The 13,077-nt window shown below is 36.8% G+C and overlaps 2 long non-coding RNA genes across 2 annotated transcripts; both read left to right on the top strand.

The window, feature by feature from the left end:
- Positions 1–1,998: 1,998 nt before the first annotated feature.
- LOC118491674 lies at positions 1,999–4,029 on the top strand. The gene is made up of 3 exons (XR_004891876.1): positions 1,999–2,955; positions 3,131–3,173; positions 3,528–4,029. It is a non-coding gene; the product is annotated as an uncharacterized LOC118491674 (long non-coding RNA).
- Positions 4,030–8,875: 4,846 nt separating this feature from the next.
- On the top strand, positions 8,876–10,571 carry LOC118491673. The gene is made up of 3 exons (XR_004891875.1): positions 8,876–9,796; positions 9,972–10,014; positions 10,369–10,571. It is a non-coding gene; the product is annotated as an uncharacterized LOC118491673 (long non-coding RNA).
- Positions 10,572–13,077: the final 2,506 nt, after the last annotated feature.

Raw genomic sequence — 13,077 nt, 5'->3', positions numbered from 1 at the left:
TATTTGCGTAGGGTCTTGGAAGGGTCCACGAACGCCTTCTAGACCCAATTAATGAGCCGACTCACAAACCCGTGTTATAGGTCTATTATAAGGGAAGTGTCGTATACCCGGGTATTGGCAAAACTATAAAAATTTTGGAACAATTTAAAGGGTAGGTCTTGGGAATTCTACTTCACCCGGTTCTTGCGTAGGGTCTTGGAAGGGTCCACGTATGCCTCCTAGACCTAAGTAATGAGCCGATCCACGAACTCGTGTTATAGGTCTGTTATAAGGGAAGTGTCGTGTACCCGGGTATTGGGCAAAACTATAAAAATTTTGGAACGAGTCAAAGGGTAGTTCTAGGGATTTCTCTGAGATCCGGTATTTGCGTAGGGTCTTGGAAGGGTCCACGGACGCCTTCTAGACCCAAGTAATGAGCCGATTCCCAAACCCGTGTTATAGGTCTGTTATAAGGGAATTGTCGGGTACCCGGCTATTGGGTAAAACTAAAGAAAGGTTGGAATAAGTCAAATGGTAGGTCTTTGAATTCCTCTTAGATCTGGTAATTGCGTTGGGTCTTGGAAGGGTCAACGGACACCTCCTAAACCCAAGTAATGAGCCGATTCACAAACCCGTGTTATAGGTCTATTATAAGGGAAGTGTCGTGTACCCGGGTATTGGGCAAAACTATAAAAAGTTTAGAACGAGTCAAAGGGCAGGTCCTGAGAATTCTCCTCGATCCGGTTCTTGCGTAGGGTCATGGAAGGGTCTACGGACGCCTCCTAGACATTGGTAATGAGCCGATTCACAAACTAGTGTTACAGGTGTTTTGTAAGGGAAGAGTCGTGTACCCGTTTATTGGCAAAACTATATAAAGTTTGGAACGAGCAAAGGGTAGGTTTAGGGATTTCCCTTCGATCAGGTATTTGCGTAGGGTATTGGAAGGGTCCTCGGAAGCCTCCTAGACCCATGTAATGTGCTGATTCACAAACCCATTTTATAGATCTGTTATAAGGGAAGTGTCGTGTACCCGGGTATTGGGCAGAACTATAAAAAGTTTGGAACGAGTCAAAGGGTAGGTCTATGGATTTCCCTTTGATCCGGTATTTGCGTAGGGTCTTGAAAGGGTCTACGGATGCCTCATAGACCCAAGTAATGAGCTTATTCACAAACCCGCATTATAGGTATGTTATAAGGGAAGATTCGTGTACCCGGGTATTGGGCAAAACTATAAAAAATTTAGAACGAGTCAAAGGTTAGGTCTATGGATTTCTCTTTGATCCGGTATTTGCGTCGGGGGTTGGAAGTGTCTACGGACGCCTCCTAGACCCAAGTAATGAGCCGATTCACAAACCCGTGTTATAGGTCTGTTATTAGGGAAGTGTCGTGTACCCGGGTATTGGGCAAAACTCTAAAAAGTTTGGAACGAGTCAAAGCGTAGGTCTTGGGATTTCTCTTAGATCCGACATTTGCGTAGGGTCTTGGAAGGGTCCATGGAAGCCTCCTAGACCCATGTAATATGCTGATTCACAAACCCATGTTGTAGGTTTGTTCTAAGGGAAGTGTCGTGTACCCGGGTATTGGGCAGAACTATAAAAGTTTGGAACGAGTCAAATAGTAGGTCTATGAATTTCTCCTTGATCCAGTATTTGCGTAGGGTCTTGAAAGGGTCTACATGTAACATTCCCAGAATTTTTATTTATATAAATTATAACTTATGTTATTAAAAGGATGCATCATGGGTAAATTGACCAATGGAAATATGAGGTATTTTGGGCAAGCGTAGGAACCATTCAATAATTAAATTATAAAAATACTTTATATTTGAACCTATTCCGTTTTTAATGAAACTTAGACCCAAAGGTAGACAAAAATATTCGCATTCTAATGGCATATTCATTATTTTGTAAAACGTCACATTTTAGAAGCTATAAGCGACAAATGAATGAAGCAGTTAAAATTATTTATAAATTAATAATAATAAATCATCATCCACGTATGGATGATATAAATAAATTAATTATAATACTAAACTAACATATTTACATATATGGTGGTTTTGTGGGCAATAAAAGAAATCAAACAGTGCATTAATTTTATATGAATACGTGCATGAAGGAGGCTTATTCTACGTGTCTAAATTTGAAACATAAATTCTATGTTGATACGTGACTAGGGGCAAGCGGTAGCCTCCAAGTAAAACTCTAGTATAAATAGAAGTTCAAGGCTTCAGCTTCAAACTGCTTAAACCTTTCCTCTATGTTGCTCTCTCACACTATATTCTTTTTGGTTTAGTAATTCACCCCTAAATCCTACAAAGCCCTGCCCTATTTTAAGTATTGTAACCCCCGATCACCGATACCCTGTCCGACTGACGTAGGGCCCCGTAACGTATGGCAAGGCTCTGCCTAAATTCGTTGGGGTTCTGTCTCGTGACGTAGGGATAACATGAAATTGGATTACCATACTTAATGTGAGTGCACTATATATTTTATTAAATAACCCAGGAGTGATACCCGAAATATAACAACTCTCCAAAAACACCTCTGATACCCTACACTTCCTAAAATACACCCCGTATGTGAAAACCGAGCCCGGAATACAATATAGCATTTAAAATAAATTAAAAACAAGAAAATATAAGTTTACGCGGGCCGCGTAAAGATCCTCGCTTAGTTAACGCGGGCCGCGAGAGGTTAGAAAGGTGGCGCAGCCCTGGGCCGCCACGTGGCAACACCCGTCAAGCCTATACCTCAACTCAGCATAGCTATACGTTGACTTTGGGTCAACGCGGGCCGCGTAAGACCTGTTCTTATTTGACGCGGGCCGCGAGAGAGTTCAGTATCAGCCCTATAAATTGGATCGTCGAGCCTTCAGTCCGATCGTTCATTTCTTTCTTTCTCTCTCTTAATTTCTGAGTAGTAGAAGTAATACCCGGGTATAATGCCCCCCTAATTAGCGAAGCTCTGCCTCGTTGTAAGTATCATAACCCCTGGATACGTATTAGATACTCTGCCCGATTGATCTAGGGTTCCGTAACGGCTGTCGTGGTTCTGCCCGACGTAGTCGTTGGAATACCGTCTCGGGTTGGGTATTACTAATGTTAAAATGGGTTATTATACTAACGCGTGTGCATTGTTTATTTAATTAGACTATAACCAGGGAATCACAAAGGAAAGCCCTATAATAGCAATGTGAGTTGATCCTTCTTTTTATATACTCATTTTTGTGAGTAATCTCCTTTTTGTTAAATGTTTTTACAAAACCTTAAATACCTTTCCATGCAAATGACAGTTATTGAGTATTTGTGAAGAATACAATTATAGTGGGTATGTTGGGGTTTTGTATACAAAATTGGTTACTGGCGTGGTAACATCCCATATGTTGAGTATGACCGTACCACTGATGTTAATTGTGATGTCTTGGATACAAATGTAATTGCGGATGTGCCCTCAATACTGCAAATTGGTTTTAGTTAAACTTGATTAAACTGGGATTCACTCACCAGTATTTCTTGCTGATAAAATGTTTTTAAACACGTGTTTCAGGTAACTTAGTGTGAAGCCAATAAAAGCCAGCTGGAGAGCACTGAAGGCTTGGGAAAGTGGCAATAAAGTTACCTAAAATAAAATAGATGTTTTTATTAAACAAAATAGGATTTATTCCTATGAAAATGTGTGTACTACAAACTTGGGTTTTACCCATGTGTTTAATATTATGAAAATATGGTGGTTTTACTCTGATAAAAATATTTCCTAACTACGGTCCTGATGAAAAATTCCGCTGCCAAATTAGACAATACACGATACCACCGAAACTGGCTCACGGCCGCTCGTTCCTGAGGGGTCGGGGGTTGTGACAGAAGGTGGTATCAGAGCTATGCCACTGGTTCAAGCCAAAGAAGTGTTCTGCTGACACTTAAGTTTTAAATTCTGTGTTAGGAAATTAATATAACAATTTATGTGTTATTCTGTGTAGATAAATCTTAATATTTATATTATGGTTTTTATGTTTTGGAGTTCAGAGTATGAGTAACCAATATGACTAGACGTACCCATAGGCCACCTCGGCAGATGTATTATACTACATTCTTATACAATTAGTAACTTAAGGTATCACCTTGAGTGAGACCTCTTCTTAAATAAATGAATGTACCGTAATATATATATATATATATATATATATATATATATATGTATATATATATATATGTGTGTGTATACTACTATGTGTATATCAACCTTACTAGGAAATATTAATACACGTTCATTTTGTAAAAATACTCATAGATCATGAGTATAAATTTTAGATATTAAATCTAAAATCATAATTTATGGTAAACTTACATAAGAAATCGAATAACATTATGTATCCACCTTAAATAAATAAAAGTATGTTATTGTAGTTGATTCATAGACTTCATGATCTATACCATGATCTATCCTTATGAATGGTGGTATAGATTATGGTAAATTCCTGAATTGACCTTAAATCCAGAAGTCGTGTTAATATACAATACTAATTGTATGTAAAATAATATACACGTTGTAGTATAGTATACTTATAATAAACATGCGTTATAGTACACCATTAAAAAAAAATGGGTCTGATGGTTTGTACAATCGGTATAAAAGAGAGTTAATAGTTAATGTTTTTTTTTTGAAGTAAAAATAAGGGAACCTCATTTCAACCAAATCCCTCAGGATACTCAGCAGATACTGAGAAGAAAATTTTTATTCGTAAGACACAGTCTGAGAAACTATTTACCACTAAAAAAGAGAAGTAGGATTACTAGAAGAAAATAAAGAAGTCACAACCAAAGGAAGTAATAATTCATAAGGGAACAAATGCACAAACTCAAGAAACAGGCAATAACCTACCATGGGAAGATAAATGGGTAAATCTCCATATGTTAGCCACTACAGAAGTAAATATTAACTTATATTAAATAGTTGAACCGCAAAACCAGTACCAGCACCCATGCTACCTATGAGCCAGAAATTTTAAAAGAAATTTTGCCCATTAAATAAATAACCTAGTAAAAGAAAAAGATAGAATAAAACCATACATAAAAGTATGTTGAGCATAATACTCCTATAACCTAGATAGACTAAAATAAGTTATGAACGCATAATTCCTAGTATATTTTGAACCCCAGTTGTAGTTGCAATAAATATACATATATATATAAGTCGCAATGTTCGCCGTTTTTAATCAATCTATTTTTATGATGGTACCCAAATATTTATACTAGAAATTTGTCTGTGATAATTAATACCACCTACTCAAATAACATTATAATATACATCAAACTAAGTTAGTTGTTAACAAAGCAGTCATGTTTATGACTCTCTTTTGAAACCAACCATTTACTTTGGTTTAAAAATATATATTGAAATATATGGTATAAAACTTTAAAACTTTATGGTTTTAATAATAGTGTTTCAAAATAATTTATATTCCAATAAATTAAACCGAAGCTATTAAATTAACCGAAAGGATTTTAAGAAATGATAAAATCTTTAAAAGATTGCTTTAGTGGATCTAGCCAAAGCAAGTTTTGAAACCCAGGTGTACCAATTTCTCACTCTATTTTATCATTTTTGGTTTATAACTAGTTGACCATAAGACTTCATACTTTCATAGTTTTATGAAATAACTGATGTTGGAATTACTTGTAAAAGTTTCTATTAAAATACTTAGTAATAAAATAGATGATTAAATGAATATGATTGGTATTCATGATTTAATAAAATCATTTAAAATTTTAGAGATTTGGGTTGGTTAGACTATGTAGAAAGGCCTAACTAAACATTGAAAGCATTTCTACAAATCTCTAATATTAAGATATGTCCAAAATAGGTCTTATGCCTGGAAATAAGATTAACCAGTCATATTAGTGATAGGATTGTGTATCCTAAAGAAAAGTATTCGAGTCACTTGGCTGATGTATAATAGCTAAATAATACAATATTAGTAAATGAGTTGAGTTGATAAATTGGATGCTAAACTTACTTTAACTAGTTTCGAAGTTCTCATAATTTAAAAAGACTATAATACAGATAAAGGAGATGAGATTGGATTGTGGTTGGTTAAACTTAATACTAAAAGAGTAATAATGGAGATGGAGATTCTCCTAAAATAACTGTGGTAATAAAATATCAGTGATGTACCTGTGACACAAATAAATTATATAAAGTCGGTTACGTGAATCTATAAAAGATCTATTTAATTGAACACTTGAAAAAAAATAAATCTCGAATATATGCAAGGTAAAGTATTAATTTTAACATATTTTGAATATAAAATAAACATACTTTGATAGTATGGGATGAAGTACGTTACACAAGGTTGAAAAAAAAAAAATTTTATGTGTTTTAAGTTTATACTATATATTAATATTTAATATATATATCCGTTACGTTGCTATAACTAAAGTTTTCGATTACAGAAAGTAATTTACATATTCTCTGGGTAACCCATAAATACCATGTCATGAGTCATATATGCACATAGTCTTCTAAATAATGCTTTTCAATCTTAAAAGTATCTTATGATTGATACAAAAGGAAACAGGTAGGAATGTGAAAATTGGAATAGATATATAGATAGTTACTTGAGGAGAAATTATTGAGGTAAAATAAATAAAGAGCCTGGTATAGTTTAACCCATTAGTTAAAAATGAAATTGTTCTTATGAGTCCACAAAATTTATATTTTGAGTAATTTATTTCCATAAACTTTTAATTCCAGAACATTATATTTGATAAGGATAACATAAAGTCATGGAAATAAGCTTGATGATTGGTACCATCGGATGTATAGTTATTACTTTATATATGTGCGTATATATATTACATAAGTTTAAATATTAAACTAGAAATTTGAAAGTTTGGTTTGTTTCTAAATAATAAATATACACATGTATATACATGATAGAATTTCTTAATGGTACACCCAGCATAATATCTTTTGTAAGATAAATACAAGAGGAAATATCATTGGTGATTTTTATGAAAACACGAAGCCATTATAATAATAAATCCTGAAACATATTATGTTTTAAAATACTATCTATCTCAATAAAATATTCCGTGCATCGGAATCTCATAATATATAAGCATGAATAGAGTTAGCTGGAAGCATACTTATTACGTTGAACCTAGCTATAATATCAATGGAGACAATGATATAATTGAAACTCCATTCTCCAACCAAAAGAAAACTACAACCATAATAATATCTATGCTTAAATGAAAGAGTTACGATATTGATATTCACTGGTAATAACCAGGACAATATTTAGACTTGAATCTAAGAAAAATACCTTAGTATAAAGCTTTGAGATAAGCCAAATATTTGTGTAGATAAAGTGTGATGGTTATTGGTATCCCGTGAGGATGATGACTAGAACAGTGCAAGTATGATAAATAAGCGATAACAACTGGCCACTGTTATTTCTTGTTTATTAATACTACTCGGTTCTAGAATATGATCCATCATGAGAATACTAATTTCCTTGTTTCTTGATATAAGTCAAAATAAATGATGCACTTTTAAAATCATGATTTGAGAGAAATTCTATTTAAGGGAAATACAATGATAATTACCTCTCCGGTAAGACTGGTAGACTCTCCAGCTTGTCCGGGTGAGATGGGGGTACCTCTCCGGCAAGACCGGGTGGGATGAGGTATATGTTATGTTAATGGAATTCCCTAAATAGTACCATGACTTGATGTCTGACCTGTTTTTGGAAATATGAATCTGTTAAGTACACTGACCTGATGAATGGTGTGTATATTACAGTATGTGAAATATATGATTATATAGATATGTATATCTATGAGGAAATCCAAAGACCATAATGATTGACAATTAGGGATAAATCACGAACAGGTGTGTCAATGATAATTTTAGATTTAATCAGGAATCTCTCGTATACGTCTATAATTCCGATATCAAACACTATTTCGTTTGATCATCAGTCTCGAAACTCATGTGACAAGAAGAACGACGGGAACCCTATAAGTTGGGATGCCATGGAAAGTATAAGATTTCCCTTTGCGATTATTAATGCAGGAAGCCTGTAAGCAAAAGTTGTGCTAAGACACAAAACATCTAAAAACTAATAGAGAGTCGTTTTACCTTTATTAAAGAGCTCCTGAGAAAATACGAGTAACCACGACTAGATATACTTACAAGAACTCTTTTTCCTACAATTCTACTAAGATTTACCATTCGAAACCCTTAAATTTATTTGAAATGACAGGAATACATACCTAACTGATAAATCTTTAGTTCTACCTCTTCAAAGTTATAGAAGTAAATGAAGAATTTAAATCAATTAAAGGATCATACAAATTAAAGGTAAGAATCTCAAAGCATAGAGAATAGTTCTGGTCAAAGTAAAGTGAGATTCAAAACAAAGACCAGAATATACCTAGAAACTAAATTAACTAAATATTCCTCCATATTTCAGGGAATCTCGAGGACGAGATTTAAAACAAGGTAGGGAGGATGTAACATTCCCAGAATTTTTATTTATATAAATTATAACTTATGTTATTAAAAGGATGCATCATGGGTAAATTGACCAATGGAAATATGAGGTATTTTGGGCAAGCGTAGGAACCATTCAATAATTAAATTATAAAAATACTTTATATTTGAACCTATTCCGTTTTTAATGAAACTTAGACCCAAAGGTAGACAAAAATATTCGCATTCTAATGGCATATTCATTATTTTGTAAAACGTCACATTTTAGAAGCTATAAGCGACAAATGAATGAAGCAGTTAAAATTATTTATAAATTAATAATAATAAATCATCATCCACGTATGGATGATATAAATAAATTAATTATAATACTAAACTAACATATTTACATATATGGTGGTTTTGTGGGCAATAAAAGAAATCAAACAGTGCATTAATTTTATATGAATACGTGCATGAAGGAGGCTTTTTCTACGTGTCTAAATTTGAAACATAAATTCTATGTTGATACGTGACTAGGGGCAAGCAGTAGCCTCCAAGTAAAACTCTAGTATAAATAGAAGTTCAAGGCTTCAGCTTCAAACTGCTTAAACCTTTCCTCTATGTTGCTCTCTCACACTATATTCTTTTTGGTTTAGTAATTCACCCCTAAATCCTACAAAGCCCTGCCCTATTTTAAGTATTGTAACCCCCGATCACCGATACCCTGTCCGACTGACGTAGGGCCCCGTAACGTATGGCAAGGCTCTGCCTAAATTCGTTGGGGTTCTGTCTCGTGACGTAGGGATAACATGAAATTGGATTACCATACTTAATGTGAGTGCACTATATATTTTATTAAATAACCCAGGAGTGATACCCGAAATATAACAACTCTCCAAAAACACCTCTGATACCCTACACTTCCTAAAATACACCCCGTATGTGAAAACCGAGCCCGGAATACAATATAGCATTTAAAATAAATTAAAAACAAGAAAATATAAGTTTACGCGGGCCGCGTAAAGATCCTCGCTTAGTTAACGCGGGCCGCGAGAGGTTAGAAAGGTGGCGCAGCCCTGGGCCGCCACGTGGCAACACCCGTCAAGCCTATACCTCAACTCAGCATAGCTATACGTTGACTTTGGGTCAACGCGGGCCGCGTAAGACCTGTTCTTATTTGACGCGGGCCGCGAGAGAGTTCAGTATCAGCCCTATAAATTGGATCGTCGAGCCTTCAGTCCGATCGTTCATTTCTTTCTTTCTCTCTCTTAATTTCTGAGTAGTAGAAGTAATACCCGGGTATAATGCCCCCCTAATTAGCGAAGCTCTGCCTCGTTGTAAGTATCATAACCCCTGGATACGTATTAGATACTCTGCCCGATTGATCTAGGGTTCCGTAACGGCTGTCGTGGTTCTGCCCGACGTAGTCGTTGGAATACCGTCTCGGGTAGGGTATTACTAATGTTAAAATGGGTTATTATACTAACGCGTGTGCATTGTTTATTTAATTAGACTATAACCAGGGAATCACAAAGGAAAGCCCTATAATAGCAATGTGAGTTGATCCTTCTTTTTATATACTCATTTTTGTGAGTAATCTCCTTTTTGTTAAATGTTTTTACAAAACCTTAAATACCTTTCCATGCAAATGACAGTTATTGAGTATTTGTGAAGAATACAATTATAGTGGGTATGTTGGGGTTTTGTATACAAAATTGGTTACTGGCGTGGTAACATCCCATATGTTGAGTATGACCGTACCACTGATGTTAATTGTGATGTCTTGGATACAAATGTAATTGCGGATGTGCCCTCAATACTGCAAATTGGTTTTAGTTAAACTTGATTAAACTGGGATTCACTCACCAGTATTTCTTGCTGATAAAATGTTTTTAAACACGTGTTTCAGGTAACTTAGTGTGAAGCCAATAAAAGCCAGCTGGAGAGCACTGAAGGCTTGGGAAAGTGGCAATAAAGTTACCTAAAATAAAATAGATGTTTTTATTAAACAAAATAGGATTTATTCCTATGAAAATGTGTGTACTACAAACTTGGGTTTTACCCATGTGTTTAATATTATGAAAATATGGTGGTTTTACTCTGATAAAAATATTTCCTAACTACGGTCCTGATGAAAAATTCCGCTGCCAAATTAGACAATACACGATACCACCGAAACTGGCTCACGGCCGCTCGTTACTGAGGGGTCGGGGGTTGTGACACTACAGACGCCTCATAGACCCAACTAATGAGCCGATTCACAAACCCGCATTATAGGTATGTTATAAGGGAAGATTCGTGTACCCGGGTATTGGGCAAAACTATAAAAAGTTTAGAACGAGTCAAAGGTTAGGTCTATGGATTTCTCTTTGATCCGGTATTTGCGTAGGGGGTTGGAAGTGTCTACGGACGCCTCCTAGACCCAAGTAATGAGCCGATTCACAAACCCGTGTTATAGGTCTGTTATAAGGGAAGTGTCGTGTACCCGGGTATTGGCAAAACTATAAAAATTTTGTAACGAGTCAAAGGGTAGGGTCTTGGGAATTCTACTTCATCCGGTCTTGCGTAGGGTCTTGGAAGGGTCCACGGTATGCCTCCTAGACCTAAGTAATGAGCCGATCCATGAACCCGTCGTTATAGGTCTGTTATAGGGAAGTGTCGTGTACCCGGGTATTGGGCAAAACTATAAAATTTTGGAACGAGTCAAAGGGTAGTTCTAGGGATTTCTCTGAGATGCGGTATTTGCGTAGGGTCTTGGAATGGTCCACGGACGCCTTCTAGACCCCAGTAATGAGCCGATTCACAAACCCGTGTTATAGGTCTGTTATAAGGGAAGTGTCGTTGTACCCGGGTATGGCAAAACTATAAAAATTTGGAACGAGTCAAAGGGTAGGTCTTGGGAATTCTACTTCATCCGGTTCTTGCGTAGGGTCTGGAAGGGTCCACGGACGCCTTCTAGACCTAAGTAATGAGCCGATCCACGAACCCGTGTTATAGGTCTGTTATAAGGGAAGTGTCGGTACCCGGGGTATTGGCAAAACTATAAAAATTTTGGAACGAGTCAAAGGGAGGTCTTGGAATTATTTCATCCGGTTCTTGCGTTAGGGTCTTGGAAGGGTCCACGGATGCCTCTAGACCTAAGTAATGAGCCGATCCATGAACCATGTTATAGGTCTGTTATAAGGGAAGTGTCGTGTACCCGGGTATTGGGCAAAACTATAAAATTTTGGAACGAGTCAAAGGGTAGTCTAGGATTTCTCTGAGATCCGGTATTTGCGTAGGGTCTTGGAATGGTCCACGGACGCCTTCTAGACCCAAGTAATGAGCCGATTCACAAACCCGTGTTATAGGTCTGTTATAAGGGAAGTGTCGTGTACCCGGGTATTGGAAAACTATAAAAATTTTGGAACGAGTCAAAGGGTAGGTCTTGGGAATTCTACTTAATCCGGTTCTTGCGTAGGGTCTTGGAAGGGTCCACGGATGCCTCCTAGACCTAAGTAATGAGCCGATTCACAACCCGTGTTATAGGTCTGTTATAAGGAAGTGTCGTGTACCCGGGTATTGGGCAAAACTATAAAAATTTTGGAACGAGTCAAAGGGTAGTTCTAGGGATTTCTCTGAGATCCGGTATTTGCGTAGGGTCTTGGAAGGGTCCACGGAAGCCTTCTAGACCCAAGTAATGAGCTGATTCACAAACCCATGTTATAGGTCTGTTATAAGGGAAGTGTCGTGTACCCGGGTATTGGCAAAACTATAAAAATTTGGAACGAGTCAAAGGTAGGTCTATGGAATTTCTCTTGATCCGGTATTTGCGTAGGGTCTTGGAAGGGTCCACGGATGCCTCCTAGACCCAAGTAATGAGCCGATTCACAAACCCGTGTTATAGGTCTGTTATAAGGGAAGTGTCGTGTACCCGGGTATTGGCAAAACTATAAAAGTTTTGGAACGAGTCAAAGCGTAGGTCTAGGGAATTCTCTTAGATCCGGCATTTATGTAGGGTCTTGAAAGGTCTTCATAGGCCTCCAAAACCCAAGTAATGAGCGTATTCACAAACCAGTCTTATACGTCTGTTGTAAGGGAAATGTCGTTTACCCGGGTATTAGACAAAACTATAAAAAGTTTGGAATGAGTCAAAGGGTAGGTCATGGGAATTCCCCTCGATCCGGTTCTTGGTGTAGGGTCTTGGAAGGGTCCACGGACGCCTCCTAGACCAAGTAATGAGCCAATCACGAACCCATGTTATAGGTCTGTTATAAGGGAAGTGTCGTGTACCCGGGTGTTGAGCAAAACTATAAAAATTTGGAACGAGTCAAAGGTAGTCTATGGATTTTCTCTTAGATTCGTATTTGCGTAGGTTCTTGGAGGGTCCACGGACGCCTCCTAGACCCAAGTAATGAGCCTATTCACAAACCCATGTTATAGGTCTGTTATAAGGGAAGTGTCGTGTACCCGGGTATTGGCAAAACTATAAAAATTTTGGAACGAGTCAAAGGGTAGGTCTTGGGAATTCTACTTCATCCGGTTCTTGCGTAGGGTCTTGGAAGGGTCCACGTATGCCTCCTAGACCTAAGTAATGAGCCGATCCACGAACTCCGTGTTATAGGTCTGTTATAAGGGA

This window comes from Helianthus annuus, chromosome 4 (genome assembly GCF_002127325.2).
Source record: "Helianthus annuus cultivar XRQ/B chromosome 4, HanXRQr2.0-SUNRISE, whole genome shotgun sequence".
NCBI classification, from domain to species: Eukaryota; Viridiplantae; Streptophyta; class Magnoliopsida; order Asterales; family Asteraceae; genus Helianthus; species Helianthus annuus.
This window is presented reverse-complemented; position numbering and strand designations above follow the sequence as displayed.